General features: G+C 39.2%; 1 protein-coding gene across 5 annotated transcripts in view; it reads right to left on the reverse strand.

Moving 5' to 3' along the window:
- The window catches only part of LOC145999772 (leucine-rich repeat-containing protein 71-like), a 126,409-nt gene that overhangs the window by 43,386 nt on the left and 65,087 nt on the right, over window positions 1-17,936 (reverse strand). Inside the window, exon 1 of one of the 5 annotated variants that reach the window (XM_083137085.1) lies at window positions 8,184-8,234. The exons of the other annotated variants lie outside the window; for them this stretch is intronic. The gene's annotated coding sequence lies outside the window, so the exon portion shown is untranslated. Of the gene's footprint in view, window positions 1-8,183; window positions 8,235-17,936 lie in introns of those variants that run through there. 5 annotated transcript variants of the gene reach the window in all.

A 17,936-nucleotide genomic window follows, 5' to 3' on the forward strand; every position in this document is an offset into this window, starting at 1 on the left:
ATAACTTTCAAAACGTTTTCAACCAATATAGTGTTATTGATGCAAAATGGTTACTAAACCAATGTGAGGGGTTTGTACCGGTAAAACAGACATGTAAGGATTTATACAGGGTGTTTGTGTGACCGTGTTACAGACTTGCAGGGATGATGGAAGGGAACAAACGCAACAAAATTAGAAAAATGAGATAGGGAACCCTGGTCCGGAAATGCCCCAGTCAAAAGTTTCAAGCTTATACCTTCGAAGGGCCGGCAAGCACGCACAACGCGGAGGAGAACCATAAAAGAAAGGGGAAAGAAATCACCGCGCATGCCCTGCAGAAGACGTAACGTCAAACTCGACGTGTGTAGTCTAGAAGCACGAGTGTCGCGGCTGCAATCAGTGCAATGGAATATACGGTAGAGGAACTGGCTGATATGATGCATGTGTATGGACGAGCAAATGGGAGCTGTAGGGAAGCGGAACACATATCCACGGCGCAGACATCCAGCGCACACCATGTTTCTCAGACTTCGGGGCAAGTGCGATCTCAATTCCGCGAGCAAGGAAGACGAAGAACTGCAAGGACACCAGACCTTGAAGAAGCAGTGTTGGATCGGGTGGAAGGACAACCATCCATTAGTACACGGGCTGTGGCACGTGAAATTGGTGTGGCCCTTAGTACTGTTTGGAAAGTTCTGAGGGAGCAGCAGCTGCACCCTTACCAGCGTATCCATGCCTTGGGTCAAGCTGATTTCGCACCCGCGTCGTGTTTAGTGAATGGTTACTGCAGGGTTGTGTGGTCGACCCCCAGTTCCATGCCTGTGTGCTTTTCACTGATGAGCCATGTTTCACGAGAGACGGGATGCTGAATAGTCGCAATAGCCATGTACACGACGGTCACTATTTATATTTTGAGCCTTGGCAACACTGATTGAAGTTAGGCGCGATTTGACGTTTGCACGGAATCGTCTGGCATTATTGACCATAACGTACTTCAAATGTTTTGTCAATAGCTTCATTTGTGTTGTTTATGTTGCCTTGGAGATTGCGCGACAACAATAAAATGGAATTAACTCGTGAACATTTTCGTGCGATGATTTTTTACGATTTTCGACGTGAATTATCAAGACAAGAGTGCATCGATCAACTTACTTCCACATTTGGCGATGAAGCCCCATCCTTTGCCACTGTGAAACCTTGGTATAACGAATTTAATCGTGGCCGCCATTCGCTCACCGACGAGATTCGCGAAGGTCGTCCAAAATCAGTTGTTGTTCAAGAAAACATTGATGTTGTGCAAAACCTAATACTGCAAGATCGTCATGTGACACACTGTGACATTGAGGCAACCATAGGCATTAGTTCCACCAGCATATATAAAATATTACATGATCATTTAGCTGTGAGAAAGGTATGTTCTCGTTGGATCCCACACAATTTGACAAAAACTCAAAAAGACGCTCGCGTCAATTGGTGCAAACAAATGCTCAATAAATACAATCGTGGTGCTTCAAAAGACGTATATAAGATTGTAACAGGTGACGAATCATGGATATATGCATATGAGCCGGAACGTAAACAGCAGTCGACTGTATGGGTGTTTCAAGATGAACCCAATCCAACAAAAGTTGTTCGCGCTCGAAGCACATCCAAACAAATGGTCGCCTGTTTTTCCGGGAAAACTGGTCATGTGGCAACTGTGCCTTTAGAGGAACGTAGAACGGTCAACTCTGAATGGTACACAACCATTTGTTTGCCAGAGTTCTTCGGTCAAATACGGAAAACAAACAAACGCCGTCGGATCATTCTTCATCAAGACAATGCCAGCTGTCACACATCTCGTCTAATAACCGACTTTATGAACAGTCAAAAAATCGAATTGATGGGTCATCAGCCGTACAGTCCTGATTTAGCACCCAATGACTTCTTCTTGTTCTCGAATGTCAAGAATAAATTGCGTGGACAACGATTTTCGTCGGCGGAAGACGCCGTTGATGCGTTCAAACACCATATTATGGAGGTGTCTCAAGAAGATTGGAAAAACTGCTTTGACAAATGGTTCGAACGAATGCAAAAGTGTATTGACCATAAAGGAGAATACTTCGAAAAACAATAAAGCAGTTTTCAATGCCAAATTCCTGTTTTTTCATTTTTAGGCTCAAAATATAAATAGTGACCCTCGTATGCCGATGAAAATCCCCGTGCCACAATCGTGAAGGGCCATCAAGACAGATTTGCTGTAAAATGTAATTTAATAGGTCCGTATCTTTTACCGCCACGATCAACTGGACCAGTGTACACTGTGTTTCTGAGAGACATCCTCCCTGAGTTATTGGAACATGTCCCACTTCTCGTTCGTCAACGCATGTGGTTTCAGCATGATGGGGCCCCAGTTCACTTCGTAGCTGGTGCTCGTGATATTCTGACGCAAACCTTCCCTCAGCGGTGGATAGGGAGAGGCGGACCTGTTGCTTGGCCTGCCCGTTCACCTGATCTGAAGCCAATTGATTTTTTTAATATTTTCTTTGTGGGGCCATGTCAAAATTGTTGTCTACGAGACACCTGTGAGTAATGTACATGAACTCTTGGCAAGAACCCTTGCAGCCTGTGATCGGGTCCGAACGTCTCCTGGGATATTAGAGCGGATGCGACAGAGCTTATTGCACGCTGTCATGCCTGTATCGAGGCGGGGGGGGGGTCACTTTGAAAACTGCTGTAATAATGGCTACAGTTACTACTCATTAAAGCCACTACAGTGATTCTTGTGTGTTTGTTTTCCACTTCCACAGACATCTTTTATGCGTGGTTGCCTGCCCTTCCGGAGTTTTGACTTGTAACTTTTGACTGGGGCATTTCCGGACGAGGGTTCTCTATCTCATTTTGTTGCGTTTGTTCCCTTCCACCATCCCTGCAAGTCTGTAACACGGTCACAGAAACACCCTGTATACGACCATTACGCGCGTGCGTGCGATGCAGCTTGCTACGTTCCCCGGATTATTCTCAATGGAACTACTTACGTTTATTCCTCAACGGCGAGCCTGAGACTTATCAGCCTACCATGAAGCCCTCAGGTTGTGGGAAAACAGATAAGGATATGCTTACGTAAAGCTTACCAACTCTCGCACACAAAAATATAATTAGAAGTCAGTTAATGTTAATATATTAGACTTGAACTCACAATTAAACTCCTTATTAGAAACAAAAGTGTATTTAGATCATAATTCTTCTTCACTACACAAATTACCACATTCACATTTCCAAAATCACTTCCATTATTCCAGCAACCTTTATAATCTTATCTCTCACCTCACAACCCACAACCCAATGTTTTAAGGTTAGTCCATAACCATAAAAGACTACCCAATTGAACAACACAAATTACGTCATAATAGACAATTAACATTTTAAACATATTAAACACCTAAAATGATACAATAAGTGGGTGCGTATCATGGCATCCTCCCACAAACAAAAATAAAATTAACAAAATGAAAATGGAGTAAATTTTCTTTTTCAAAACTCTAGGGCCATCCACTCAACTCAACAACTGCTTCTCAGTTTCTTGGAGTATAGGACGGGGCAGACGTATTCCAAGTGGTAACATCTAATTGTTTAACACTAGTTTCTCCACTATCGAAATCTTCCGTCTGTGTAGCACTTTCTTTCCTCCTCCAATTGTAGTTACCTCTATACCTGTTATAGCGATGTGGGCAGAAATTAACGAACTTCTTCTTCGGAATGGCGTTCTTCTTTCTTCTCCAGAAGATCGCTGTGATCCCTCGCAGTTCCTTCTTCTGTAGAACCCGCTTCTATTTTCTTCTCCTGAAGGATTGTTACTTTGTCGAGCGCTACCACTGAAGTTCTCATTATCAGATCTTCCGTTACCAGCAGGCACCTTCGCTGAATTGGCTTGATTTCTGGAGAACGTCAATTGCCTAACTCTAGCTTGGTTGGTTCTTCTGTCCTCGAATCTCGGGTTTTCTGTCGTCCATCCGTCGAGTTGCTCCGAGGCTTCATATCTTCCCAAGAAGCTGGTAAGTTGATCCATGTTGCGTGGATCGCGAGTAAGTACCAACTGACGCACTCGCAGCGGAAGTTGACTAATAACCAAGTTCAGCGCTTCGCTTTGGTCAACGCTATCCACAAGATTACAATAAGAGCCATATGTGTCCCAGCAATATTCTTCAAGTGAGAGGCCACAGCTCCTCGCATACCGTTTGTTTCTCAGCGTCTGCATTTCCCTTTGCTTGGCATCAGCAGAGGCATATTGTTTTCTAAAGGCAGCACAAAAATGTTCAAAAGTCTTCCACTTCTTCTCATTTGCAACAAACCACGCCTTAGCCTTTCCTACCATAAGAGAGGGCAATAACTTCAATCTAAAAATCATAGGGACATTCATTAGATCCAGGTATGTTATTAGCTCTTTTAAATATCTATCAGCAGAGACAGTATTAATCTCTCCAGCACTTTGAAAGAGCGTTAACATCAGACATGCAAAAGATTTGTAGGGGCTATTCTTATAGGCATTGTCACGAGATATCTCACCCTGTCCCAATCTCTCGGACTTTCCATTATTATGTCTCTTCCTGGGCTTTGTAATTTTCCTAGTTTCAGTTTCCTCAGAACTAGAGGAAACTGCAGAGCAAGAACTTGACGAGTAACGATTTCTTTTCCTCATCTTCCCCTTGGAATCACATCTAGTTGTTGAACCGTTCATTCCCGGTTGAAATACAGCTTCACCATTTTGAGAAGGTTCTAGAACCCGACAGCCTGCCATTAACATCTGTAGTTGATCGACCTGCCTATCTACAGATGCGACTTTACTTTCTCCGTAACTTCTTCAAGTTTCCTTTCTTGCCTTCTCTGATTTAGCTCTAAATTATCAAGTAATTCTGAGGAACCCTGTGTTGCTTCTGGCCTTGCAATTATTTCAACACTCTCTATTCGTCCCCTCAATTTCTCAATTTCATTTTCCATTTCCTTTTCTTTAGCTTCTCTAGATGTTTTCTCCTGTGTCAAGTCTAAGTTCCACTTTTCATAATCCTCCTTTTGTTTTTCTTCCAGCTTTAGTATTAAATCAGCTACTTGCTGCCTCTCACATGCAATTTCCTTCCTCAGAGTCTCCTTAATTTCTCTACATTCCTTTCGCCCCTCTTCTATTCTAAATAATAATTCTTCCTTATCTTGGCTGAGCAGCTTCATCAATTCTCCTCTTTCTTCGTTCCTTTTTCTTTCTTGTCCATTTCTTATCCTTTCCTGTTCATTTCTTATCCTTTCCTGTTCCTCTTTATCTTCTTTTCTTATCCTTTCCTGTTCCTCTTTATCTTCTCTTCTGATTCTTTCTTGTTCATTTCTTATCCTTTCCTGTTCCTCTTTATCTTCTCTTCTTCCCATTTCCATTTTCTCAATCAGGGTTTGAAACAACTGTTCCAAACAAGGACTTCCTTTGTTACCCTTCTCTTTACAAATAAGACATTTCAATTCTTCCCCCTTATACTGCGATTTTGGCAAAGGATAACCAGCACAACGTAAGTGGAAGCTTCTTTTACAATCGTTGCACTCAACCTCTTCATCATCAGCTTTCCCTTTATCGGAACAGCAAATTAAAGTATCCATTTTTAACTTACGACGCTCACTTCTTAAATTATGCTTCTGCATACCCTACTCAAACACATTTATCGAGTCCCGCGTTGCGGCGCCAAAAAGTTCACACCTGCTACGTTCCCCGGATTATTCTCAATGGAACTACTTACGTTTATTCCTCAACGGCGAGCCTGAGACTTATCAGCCTACCATGAAGCCCTCAGGTTGTCGGAAAACAGATAAGGATATGCTTACGTAAAGCTTACCAACTCTCGCACACAAAAATATAATTAGAAGTCAGTTAATGTTAATATATTAGACTTGAACTCACAATTAAACTCCTTATTAGAAATAAAAGTGTATTTAGATCATAATTCTTCTTCACTACACAAATTACCACATTCACATTTCCAAAATCACTTCCATTATTCCATTCATTCATTCATTCCTTTATTTGGAACCTAACAGCTTTTATGCCGTTTTTTGTCCATAACAATACACACACAATTGTTTTACAATAAAATTATCAGTCCATCCCCCCTATTCTACAGATATTAGATTTTTTTTAAGAACATTTTCCCTTTTACAATTGTATGTTACACTTCCTTAAAAATGATAACAAACTATAACCAATTCTCACATCTGGATTAACAACTAAACTTAACAAATTTGTTGGAAACTGAACCTTTAGATTATTTAAAGTTTTATACAAGATATTTCTCTCTCTATTATATTTTGACCATTCCAGTATTATATGTTGTGCATCTGCACTTTCCCAGCCACATTCACATTTCTTACTGTTCGTTATTCCAATTTTGGATAAATGTTGCCTAGTACACAAATGGCCCGTTCTCAGTCTATTAATTAATACAATTACATTTCTTGTAGCACTTACATGATGGAACCATGGTTTTTGTGTTTTGAATTCAGCAAATGTTCTGTATGATTCTCCAACTGTTGTAAGTTCATTTCGACACCAATCAAACCATTCATTCAGAATTTTCTTCTTTACTCTACGGAGAAGATCCGTATAGTATAATGATAAGTTCGTAATATTTGGAAGGCGCACTGCTTTCTTTGCACATTCATCTACATGAGAATTACCTGTAATATTGCTATGAGCTTTAACCCAAGAAAACTCAATGGTTTTTCCAGATTTTTGTATTGTTTGAACTAATTGTATGCAATTTATAATATAGGGGGATAATTTGTAAAGACTCTTGTAAGAAGATTTAAGAGCCTGTAATACACTTTGCGAGTCAGTAAGTATTAAGAACTTTCGTAAATTTAATTTTTGGACATATATTAAAGCTTGGTAAATTGCGTAAGATTCTGCTGTAAATATTGAACAGTCTTGTGGAAGCCGAAATAATAGGTCTCTTTTATGTTGTGGATCGTACACTGCACATCCAACTCCTGACTCACTTTTAGATCCATCTGTGTATATGAAATAAAAACTTGGCCATTGAGTAAAATATTCCAATATGTGTGAATAACGAGGGAAATTAATATTATCCAGAGACTGTTGAGGATAATCTAATGAAAAAAGAGGCTGTGAACGCATCTGTAGAACATCCTGATATTCTTGACAAAACGAATTATACAATTCCATTATTCCAGCAACCTTTATAATCTTATCTCTCACCTCACAACCCACAATCCAATGTTTTAAGGTTGGTCCATAATCATAAAAGACTACCCAATTGAACAACACAAATTACGTCATAATAGACAATTAACATTTTAAACATATTAAACATATTAAACACCTAAAATGATACAATAAGGTGGGTGCGTATCAAGCTTTCAGACCAAAACGACACGCGACAAAGGTCGCTTGGTAACAAGTTAATCCAGAGCACACCGTTTCACACCGTAGCGGCAAGTCAGCCCGCACAAGTCTGCGTTCAATTGGTGAAATCCTCAAACGACACGTGTCGCCTGCAGGGACGGCGCGACGGGTGGGACTTTGGATTTTCTTTGTGCATGTGAGAAATTTTAACTAGTGGCCTGCTTTCGCTTACATTAAAGTTCATCTTTTCACATAAGCAAGAAAAAATACGATATTCATCTGAAGGTCATGTATCTGCATTTAATACGAATATACCTGGAAATAAACCTAAGTCTTGAAAATGGCTATCCACATTGTGTACCAAAGATTGAAAGAAAATGCTAAAATGTCATGTAAATGTAGAAAACATTCTTCTAACTTCAGAACTACAGTCATTATACACGGTGAATCAATTGTTCTCAATGTTTCAAGAGTTCTAGTCATGGCAAGTTCTCATTTTGCTCTAAGAACCGAAGAGTTTCGGTTTTGAATATATAATGATAGTACTTTCAGTATTTGTGCTTGTAGTGCAGCCAGCTCCATTATAAATAACCAATTGTCAAATGTTTTACCAATCCATCGAATTTGGATATCTTGTGAGTCGATCGGGAACTATTTCGAGTTTCGAATCAGGTTTTTTTTTTTTTTTTTTTTTTTTAAGCCACAACAAAATTCTACAGGTCTCACAACACGCGCTCGAACAGCATTAATGGACGAAGCGACCCAAGGTACAAATGCTCCTCAAAATGAAACAGAACTCTTACAAAATTAAGAAAATGGTAATATTCACCAGGTATTTGGACCTGTCTCCTTCAAAGTATTCCGACAAGTACGGTAACAAGTATCCTGTGAGGCGATAACTAGCAGATGGGTAGCCAGTCCAGCGTCAACTAAATCCCTAATCACACGGAACTGGACACCCTGTAGAAATGCCCTGGACGGACTGGCTACTGTTGTTCCCACAAGACATTGCGCAGAGCAATCAATCTAAAAAGATGTAGGACAAGTAAGAAAAGTGTGGACTAAAAATTGGCTCGAAAGAAAATATGGTAATCAATGCGTACTTAAAAAACTTTTTAACCAACACGGGTATGCATATTCTCATACACGAGATTCGAGGCATTCATTCATTAAAAAGACATTTTTTCAACTAAATATATCGAACATTCAATGTACTTGTTGTAATAAGAATTTCATTATCGGTTAATCATATTTGCCACGTATAAATCTCATCGCTTTGCATAAATTAAATACCTAACGAACCGAAGCGAAGGAAACCAGCCAACACTCTGAAAACACATACAAAAAAACTTTCCGTCGGCAAACTCACAGATTATCTTCACTAGGCCAAACTTCGCTCTGATTGGCTGTTCCACAGAATCCAGTCGAGGAAAGCCAATTGCAATTCGAACATGACTTGTTCCTTAAAACCAGTCAGGCAGCCATCGCTTCCCGTCAGTTCAGCGCCAACTAATTGTAAATACAGTTCCGTGTGATTCGGCCTTTATTCGCTAACGAAGCAGCAAAAGGGGTTGAATTCGGCAGCAAGTGAACGGGTAGGCGAGGTTATACATTCGGTGAAAACAACACAATAAGTTATCGGATTATCAAAATTAAAGAAAGGATCAAGCGCATTGTTGGCACTGAATGTAAAAGGAAAAACGTTGCCCGGTAATTAGAGCTGCGTACACAAGTTTTCGGGATAGACGTGTAAAACACACTGAGAATAGAAAAAGTGCCAAAAACACTGGAAAACGCCAAGGATCTTGTGTCGCAACTCTTCAGAGATATCCCCTCGGTCAAGACGAGGCTGGAAATTCTTAGTCGCGAAGCTGCAAGCACATTTCATAACCCCATTCGAAAGAAGCTTCGAAAGAAGGTAATGAAAAATATAAATGAGGCAGAAACTTGCTTAGCAAAATTTTTACGTGACGATGACTACTCATATGGTGTGTGTCAGATACAAACAAAACCATTCTTCAGTCTCTGGACATTCAAAGACTCTGTATACAGCTCTCCATTCCTGAATGCTAGCTAGCTTAATGGGATGGAAAACTTTTTCATTCTACCCTTCATCTTCGCGAGTATCCGTAAGTGGCAGAAAAGCGAAGAAAAATAAGCTAAATCAATCAATATACGAATGAGTATAGGTATCTTCTTGGGTTTTCTTCTGTAATACATATACATACATGTGATATGTGAACTAGTCATAATGTGTGTTAATTCATCTTATGAATAGCTAAAAAAATAACAATAGCATTATTATTGTACTAAGATCTTATTGAGCTAATGTGATAAGTGGAGCCCGGAAGATTGGCAAAATGCCTCTTTTTATCTACTGGATATATTGATAAAATTTTTCCGGATATACGTTTTTTATGTTGTTTCGAATGTTTTAGAAGCCTTTTCATTTTGCCTATTTTGCCTATTTGGGACCCCACTGCCTATTTTTAATTATAATGCCTTTCTTTGCCTTTTTCAATGAAATTGGACCACTTTTTTTAAAAAAAGTGTGTATATAAATTATTTTCCTCCCAAAAAACGTTGTTGGCATTTATTTTTCTTCCGTTTATTATGTGAATAATTTTCGTCTTATTTAAGTAATATTGAACTCACGCATGTTTCAACATTGCTGAAGGAGAAAAGTGTGAGAAAAAAGTATTTCATGCTGAGTTAGGGTATTGCCTTTCGGTTAACATTTCCTTGTGCATGATTGACTGCTGAAAACCTGTTGCAGAACATCTGCACAATAACGACATCACGTCCAGCTCCGTGTCAGGACGTTATTGACAAGAAACAGCACTAATGCCCAAGGGCCTTTGCATGCATTCCAAAATCAAGCTCTCTATCTTTAGTTTAGTTCTGCACTTTGGAGGGAAACGATCGTGTATTTGTCATCATGCCGAAATTTAGTGTGCCATTAAGTGTTAAGTTACATGGTTACGTGCGTGAATTTGGTGAAAATTCAAATGCTCTTCCCAATGTAGATTTTAACATTTTGCCAGAAATTATAGATAAAAGTAAGCGACTTCCAAATGTGCCCTTTTTTGTTTATTTTGCCTTTTTTCATTTTTAGTGCCTATTTTCCACATTATAAATGCCTTTTTGCCTGCCTATTTTAACGAAACTAAATGCCTGAACTTCCGGGCTCTAGTGATAAGTTTAAATTGATCAGCCTACAATACAGGCGCGGTTTGCCCTATAGCGCACAGAAGCAGCGAACCCCCAGTAATGTACGGTATTCACTTCAAGAATGGACAATAAACAATATCTTTATCTTTTCGCAAAAATTCCTACGTAAAAAGTAATGTCTTTGAGGCCGCAACACGACGAACTCTTTGCTGCGAAAGAGAAACACAGAGCCAGCCGCGCTGGTGCAGTTCTTCGGTTGAACCCCCGCAGAACAACCCCTGCCATGGAAACGGATACTGCTGAACCATCGTCTCAGGTAAACTGACATGCGCAGTTCGTGCTCTCGCAGAACGCGCCGTCCTCGCGGCCAAAGAACTGCTTTTCCCCTTGCAGTGTTGCTCTGTGGCCTTCAAGTTTGAAGCCGATACTCATAGGGTTACCAGATCGTTATAAGGGAAATGTAGGACATGCTATCCCAAAATGTAGGACACAAAACATTCTCAATAATAATACTCATTTCTGTAGAACACGTTAGAAAGTAATTAAAAAATGACACTTTTCAGTTTTGAAAAATGAATTCTAAATGAATTTTTAAATGCAAAATTTCAAAACTTGCAATCATACTAAACAATGCACCTCTTACTACATGATTTAAGTGGAACCTCTCAGAGGAGCCAATTTCTCTCAAAATTTCAGGTTTAGTCAAAATATATTTATGTTAGAGGGGACAGTCAAACTCTTTGAAATTATAGGGAACAGTACTAAGCAGTTTACAGACATTATGAAAAAAAATATTTCTCTCGTGAGTTTGTTGTGCTGATGGTAATGAAAGTACTCTCTTAATATATTTGCATTATGACCTGTAATGGCCGCGGTGGCTCAGTCGGTAACGCGTCTCACTACCATGCTCAAGGTCCCGGGTTCGATCCCTGGCCGGTTCAAATCCGGGAACTTTTCTAACGTTGGAAGCGGCCCCGGCGCCCACCCAGCGTCGAATGACATGGGTACCTGGGGGAAACCCTGGGGGGTAAAGGCGGTCAGGGGCGTGATGCTGATCACATCACCCCCACTCATGACCGGATCAAGAAAGTGTGGGGCTTTACCCCCACACCCCCTATACGCCTTCATGGCGTGATGCTAAGCACAGGGGAGCACTTTACATTTTCTTTTTAATGGCAAACAAATATTCAGCAATTACCGTAATTTGAAATGGTTCCAGATTACATCTTGGGTAGTTTTTAGTTCAATAACAGGGTGTCTACCAAACAAAAAAAATTGACTTTTTCTGGACTTTTCTCCTGTTTTTCTTAACGTTTATTTATTGGACCCCTACTTAAGTAAAGTTGGAAATTAGTAATTAAGAAAATAAATATTTTTATTTAAGGAAAACATCTACCATAGGGCCAGTTAAGATGAAAACTGAAACTGTATTTAAGAAGAGAATTAGACCTGCTTTATCTCTTAATGCATCTCGACTGTTTTGGCAGGCTAGCGAGGCTTTGGTGTTTGGATTCACAGCCAGTATAATCTTATGTGGGGCTTGTGTCGGTTGTTCCTATATGTTTGTGACTGCCCCTTCATCCATCTTATCTTAGCACCATTCATCCTCAGCTTGGCGATTAGCCAAAGGGACAGAAAAGTGAAGTAAAATAAACTGAATCAACCAATCAGTCATTGTGATAACAAAAATTCTTGACCACAAGAATAATTTATTGCCTTCTTATTGACTTCTTGATCTACTTGTTGATTTCTTTACTTTTTCTTGACTCCCATGACTTTCCTGACTGGCAGACACCCTGAATAACTTTGTTCTCTATACCCCTGCTTTACAATCAAAATATTGTTTAAGAATGGGAAACACCTTATTTCATCAGCAGTGGCATAGCAACATATTGCAAGACATGGGCGAGATTAGAATGCGAGGCCCTCCTCATCCGTTTTTTACATTTGAAATCTCTCAATGTGAATCGATACAAAATCTTCTGGGATATCGTCAGCAATTTTTCATATGGGCCTGCTGTAGGAAGAAATGAAACAACGCAAGCATTTAAATGCCGCACAGTTGCTTCGTGGCAGCTAGAGGTGCTTTATTGTTAACTTATTAAAATCGGGAGTGCAAGGTCAAGAGAAAGAAGAAAATACAAGACAGAGTACTTTTTATTCAATAAAATAATAAATGGGTAAAAACGTCGTAGCGAGTTATCGTGAATTTTTGCATAAATATTTCACATGAGAAATACGAGGATAATTTTTTTAATTTTTTCGGGCTCCATTAAGCTTAGGGCCCGACTGCCTGTATGTTACGCTCCTGATTTGACGTATTCGTTCAAACTATAACATTAAACTAGAATTTAAAACTAGATAAAAACAAAATGTTTTAATTTTTTGACCCACAAAAATTGACCATTTCCAATTTTTTTCCCCACTTCTATTTATTATATTTTTCGTATCAACCTCACGGGACGCCTTTAGGCGCGAGGTTCCGGGCGGTCGCCCCCCCCCCCCACTTGCTACGCCACTGTTCATCAGTATAACCCCCAAGGCATGAAATTCCACTCAAGCATTGAACAGTGACATCATCAGAAAGTGGTCTCAAAACTTTGTTCATTAATTGCTTCCGTTTTCCCGTTTGCTTATAGCAGGACAAACTTTTATTTTCTTTTTGGGCAATGACTACATCAAAATAAATTTCACTATTGAGTTTGGGAGCTCAGTCCGTAGACTTGTAACTTGCATGATTCTTTTATTTTGTTACGTATTTTCCTAATTAATATTATGTGATGCTCAAAATGTAGGACATTTACGATATTTTTCAAATTCCTCCCGGACGCTGGACATAAGGCTAAAATGTATGACATGTCCGGGGAAAACCGGACAAGTGCTAACCCTACATATTCAATCTTTGTATCACTTTTGTGCCAAATGTCTTAAACGAACTGCAAGCTTGTGGCAGAGATGGATGAGTAGCCATGAATAAAAGCTGGAATTATAGAAGATGAATTAAAATAAAAGCAAAAATTTGTGCATACATTCAGACGTTTTCTCTTAAAAGGTGGAAACACTTCAGGTACGCGAAAGTAACGGAATGATGCAATTGAAAGTCACGACCCTGCCAGTGTCTCAATTTTTTATTTTGTTTTTTATTTTTTTAGTTTTTGAAGTGCTTGGATAGCCGTTAAAAAATATTGAATGATGCTTTGACTGAAGCGAGGGGTGGACTGTGCTTAGGTAACGTCATTTGATGGAGTGTAGGTGTTGCTGTCTGTGCAGGAAGAAATGACCGCTGGAAATGGATATATTATCGTAAACAAACATTCTCGTGCGTTGAAAGGAAATTAGAGGTAAAGCATGTGTTTGTTGACCCACTCAAAATTTGAACAAGACTGTCGCTTTTAAAATCAAGGGGTTTCAGGTTCGATTTCTAGTGCGCACATATCATGTGCGACTACTCTTCAAGAACAGTAAGATCACTTCTGACGAGTCGATTTTTAAATTGTAGTTATAGCTTACAATTGATGTTATTTATTATATTTTGTGCTGTATGAAATAATTGAGGCCAGTGAGTCATAAACACATCCTTAACACCTTCGTAACAGTTTCTCATTCAAATATGTCAAAATGATGGCTGTATATGGTAAAAAATGTATATGTAACCCCCCCCACTTTTGGAGGATAGTAGACACGCCACTGGTTTCATATTACATCGGTGAACCCCCCCCCCCCCAAAAAAAAACAATCCACGAGCTGCGCCTGGTGCGATATCTCGTTTTAGCCAAAGTGCACGTTTTCTGGGGAGTACAATATCATACAGAATGGAACAAATATAAAACTCAACCCAACACGTAAATAATAACATGTTACTTCCGTATGGTATGAAAACGAACTTCGATCCATGACAAGGCTTTCTTATCCTAGAGTTTTTGGTAATGGAGGATTTATTTTGATAGTATGACAATCAGAGGGTGCTAACTTCACATAACATTTGGTGAGGGGGAGGGCAAGATTGACAACAATAACCCCTCTAAAGTCGACGCCTATAATGAAAATTGTAAATAAGTTAAACTTTTCCCGAGAGTTTTAAAGCGTTATGAACAACAGAAGAATTGCTAAGTTGCTAACGATCAAATTTGATGATTTTTTTGGTCTAAATTACTTTCCACAATATACGTAGTATGTAAAAATATTTCTTTTCCCAAGCGCTATGGATATTTCTATTGAACCCTATCGAGAAATCTCTTTCTCTACATTAGCCAGAGGAAAATTTACTTCAGTAAGTGATCTCTTCAGTAATTCCATCGATTCGTCGATATTCATTTTGCGCTAATTTATTTTTTTTTTTACCATTTTTCAGTATATCCTGTGTGAAAATTCTCGTTCTTATGCTGGGAAAGTTTAATGCGTTCCTTGTGTGTTTTGAAACCTTCCCTGCAAGACATTATCGGTAATTAAATGCTAAGATTCATATGCACTTATCAATTTGTAAACCCTCCGTGAGCCAAATGAAAGGATCATTCATTAACCCTCGTCCAGGAAGCAGCACTCTTTCCAGTTAAAAACTCGCAATATTAAAACTACATATTCAAGATCATTCATTTGAAATATGGAGAGAAAAAAAACTTCTCTATTGTCTGTGTTTACGTACTTTCTGTGGCCATCCTTGAATATATAATGTACAATCAGCATGTGTCTTATATCGAAAGATGAAACAAGGTATTTCTTCTTGTAAAGGACATTAATAGTGGCAAGTAAAGTAGAGCAGATGAAACTTGCGCAACTGTAAATGTCGAATTTTGGCGCAACATGCTTTCCGAATCTAAAAAGCTAAAATTACATTGAGTTTTTGTTCTAAGTAATGGGGACTGGATCTTCAGTTTAAAATGCAATCCGAACCACTATGTGTCTCCACATAGTGTTAAAAATTGCATTTCAAATATTTTTGCTGCTATAGCCTGTCCCAGCTAACTGTAGAGCAGGGCCGCGCATATCGGAAGAGGAGGAGGAGGAGGAAAATCGAGTGGTGAAAGCACAGCGTTGCCAACCGTACGGTCTTGTACGGAAATTTCATGGCATGTACGGACGTACGGTCCAGACCTTAGTCCGTACGCTAAATGCACGGCTTTGCAGGATTAAACTGAGAAATTCATCTTCAGGGCATCTACCCCCAACTTTTCCGACTTTAGATGACGGCTGCTAATAAAGGATGAGCCACCCCTCTACCGAAATAAAATCCTGGCTACGGGTCTGGACCAAAACTGCCAAGTGTTTTTTCAATAGGTGACGGCATCGAGTCTCTTCGCCATCTTTTGGAGTAGAGTGAATAGGGAGAATAGAGTTTGTGTGAGAGAGGGGGGGCACAAGCTGAGGTAAAAGGTACGTAAAGTATAAATAAGAAAATATACACCATTAAAAATAAATGGGGAATGAAATACAAACGAAATTGGGAGGGGGGAGAACTCATGTTTGTGAAACTTCTGTGTATATATGCTTTATATCTAAAAAGGTAAAGTGTTCCCCTGTGCTTAGCACCACGCCATGAAGGCGTATAGGGGGTGTGGGGGTAACGCCCCACACTTTCTTGATCCGGTCGTGAGTGGGGGTGATGTGATCAGCTTTACGGCTACAAGAAAAGTCTGTTAAAATACATAGAGGGACTGCAAAGCTTTGTCTGCCAATCGGGAAACAATTGTGACTAACGGTATTGAGAAAAGCAAACAGATCTGCGATGATATGAACATTGCAAGTCAAGTAAAGAACAGCGTCCCAAAAAGAAATCCAAATTTTTCGATGAAGTTGCAGAAGATGAAAGTGTAGCCATAAATGAAGAACAAAAAAAATAAGAAGAGCTTGTTTTGTGCATTGGATTCAATTTTGTCACAAATAGGTGATTGATTCAAGCTAATGAAAGGAGTTTGGAGGATTTTTCCGTAATTATTCCAAGCAATATGGCAGTTATGTCAGAAAAAACGTTAAGAAAGGGAGTCTTTGATCCGGCTTTATTATACCCCGAGGATATCAAATGAAGTGAGTTACTTCATGTTGTTCTTTAAACATCATGCGCAAGCATTTTTAAAAGACTTTCACTTGGAATGTTTGTCAGAATTGTCACCACTTGCTGCTCTCTCATTCATTCATAAAATATCATGTATTGAGTTGTACCCAAATTTTGTCACTGCATTGAAACTATTTTTAACTCTACCTTCGTCTGTTGCATCTTGTGAAAGGAGTTTTAGTAAGCTAAAGCTTATAAAGAATTACTTGCGTTTTTCCTTGAGTCAAGAAAAGCTGACTAACCTGGCTACTTTGTCTGTTGAGAAGTACAGAGTTCAATCACTTGTGTTCGATGATGTTATTAATGACTTTGCTGCTCGAAAGGCAAGAGGAGTGAAACTGTAGCTAGTATGTTCGCACAGGAGAATTGTCAAATAATCATGTACTGATTGTAGTTCTTAATAAGTTTTTGTTTTATTGTTGTTGATTTCAGCTGATCAGTATAACATTTTGCAGTGTAAATAGCTTATACTTTATAAACATTACATTAATTCTGAATGATTTTAGCTAGTTTGTACAATGACTTTGCAGGGTATTTGAAAGGGTTTCATGTAATAGAAAAAACATTACATTACATTAATGATCTTTCTTAGATATATTTTTTTTTTTTTTGCATGGATTAGTTTCATTTCTAAGATTTTTTATCAGTGCACACCGAGAGGTCAATAATGATCTTGCCGGCCCCGTGGCGAAGTGGTTAGCACATCGCGCTACGACGGCAGCAGTCCCGGGTTCGAATCCTGGCCAGGGCATGGATGTTTGTAAATGTCCATTCATCAATGTCATCATATCATCAGTCATTACCATCTTCGAAAATTAGCCAAAAGTGGCACAAAATGCGAAGTAAAATAAAGCAAATCAATCAATAATGATCCTTGATTCAGAAGAATATGTATACGTACAAACAACAACTCGATGGTTGTAATTGCTACAATTACATACAATTGCTACAATTATTAGCATAAATGAAACGTCAACTTGAATGAACGACATTATTTAAGTAAGGCACAACAACAAATGCTCCTAACCCTCCCTTAAAAAAAAAAAGCCAAAGTAGAAGTTGAACAAGGCGAGTGTAGGGAGCGCCGAAATTTATTCTCGCCCCGGGCGCAGAAATCTCTAGCTACGGCTCGCCTTCGGTGTGAAATCTCCTTGAGAGATAGAGATAGAGAGAAGAGAGAGAGAGAGACTATAAACAACAGCAAAATTTCTTGAAGTAGGAAATAACTCGTACATGGCTACAGAATGATTCTCTTCTTCACAGCCAGTCGAGTAATTCGATGGGCATTCTTCTTTCTGTTGCTTCAGGCACAATTTGTGTCCGGAAAAAAACCCTCCAAACCATCTGCTTGTGCTCTGTTGT

This window comes from Lepisma saccharinum, chromosome 1, assembly GCF_977018435.1.
Source record: "Lepisma saccharinum chromosome 1, izLepSacc3.1, whole genome shotgun sequence".
Lineage (NCBI taxonomy): Eukaryota > Metazoa > Arthropoda > Insecta > Zygentoma > Lepismatidae > Lepisma > Lepisma saccharinum.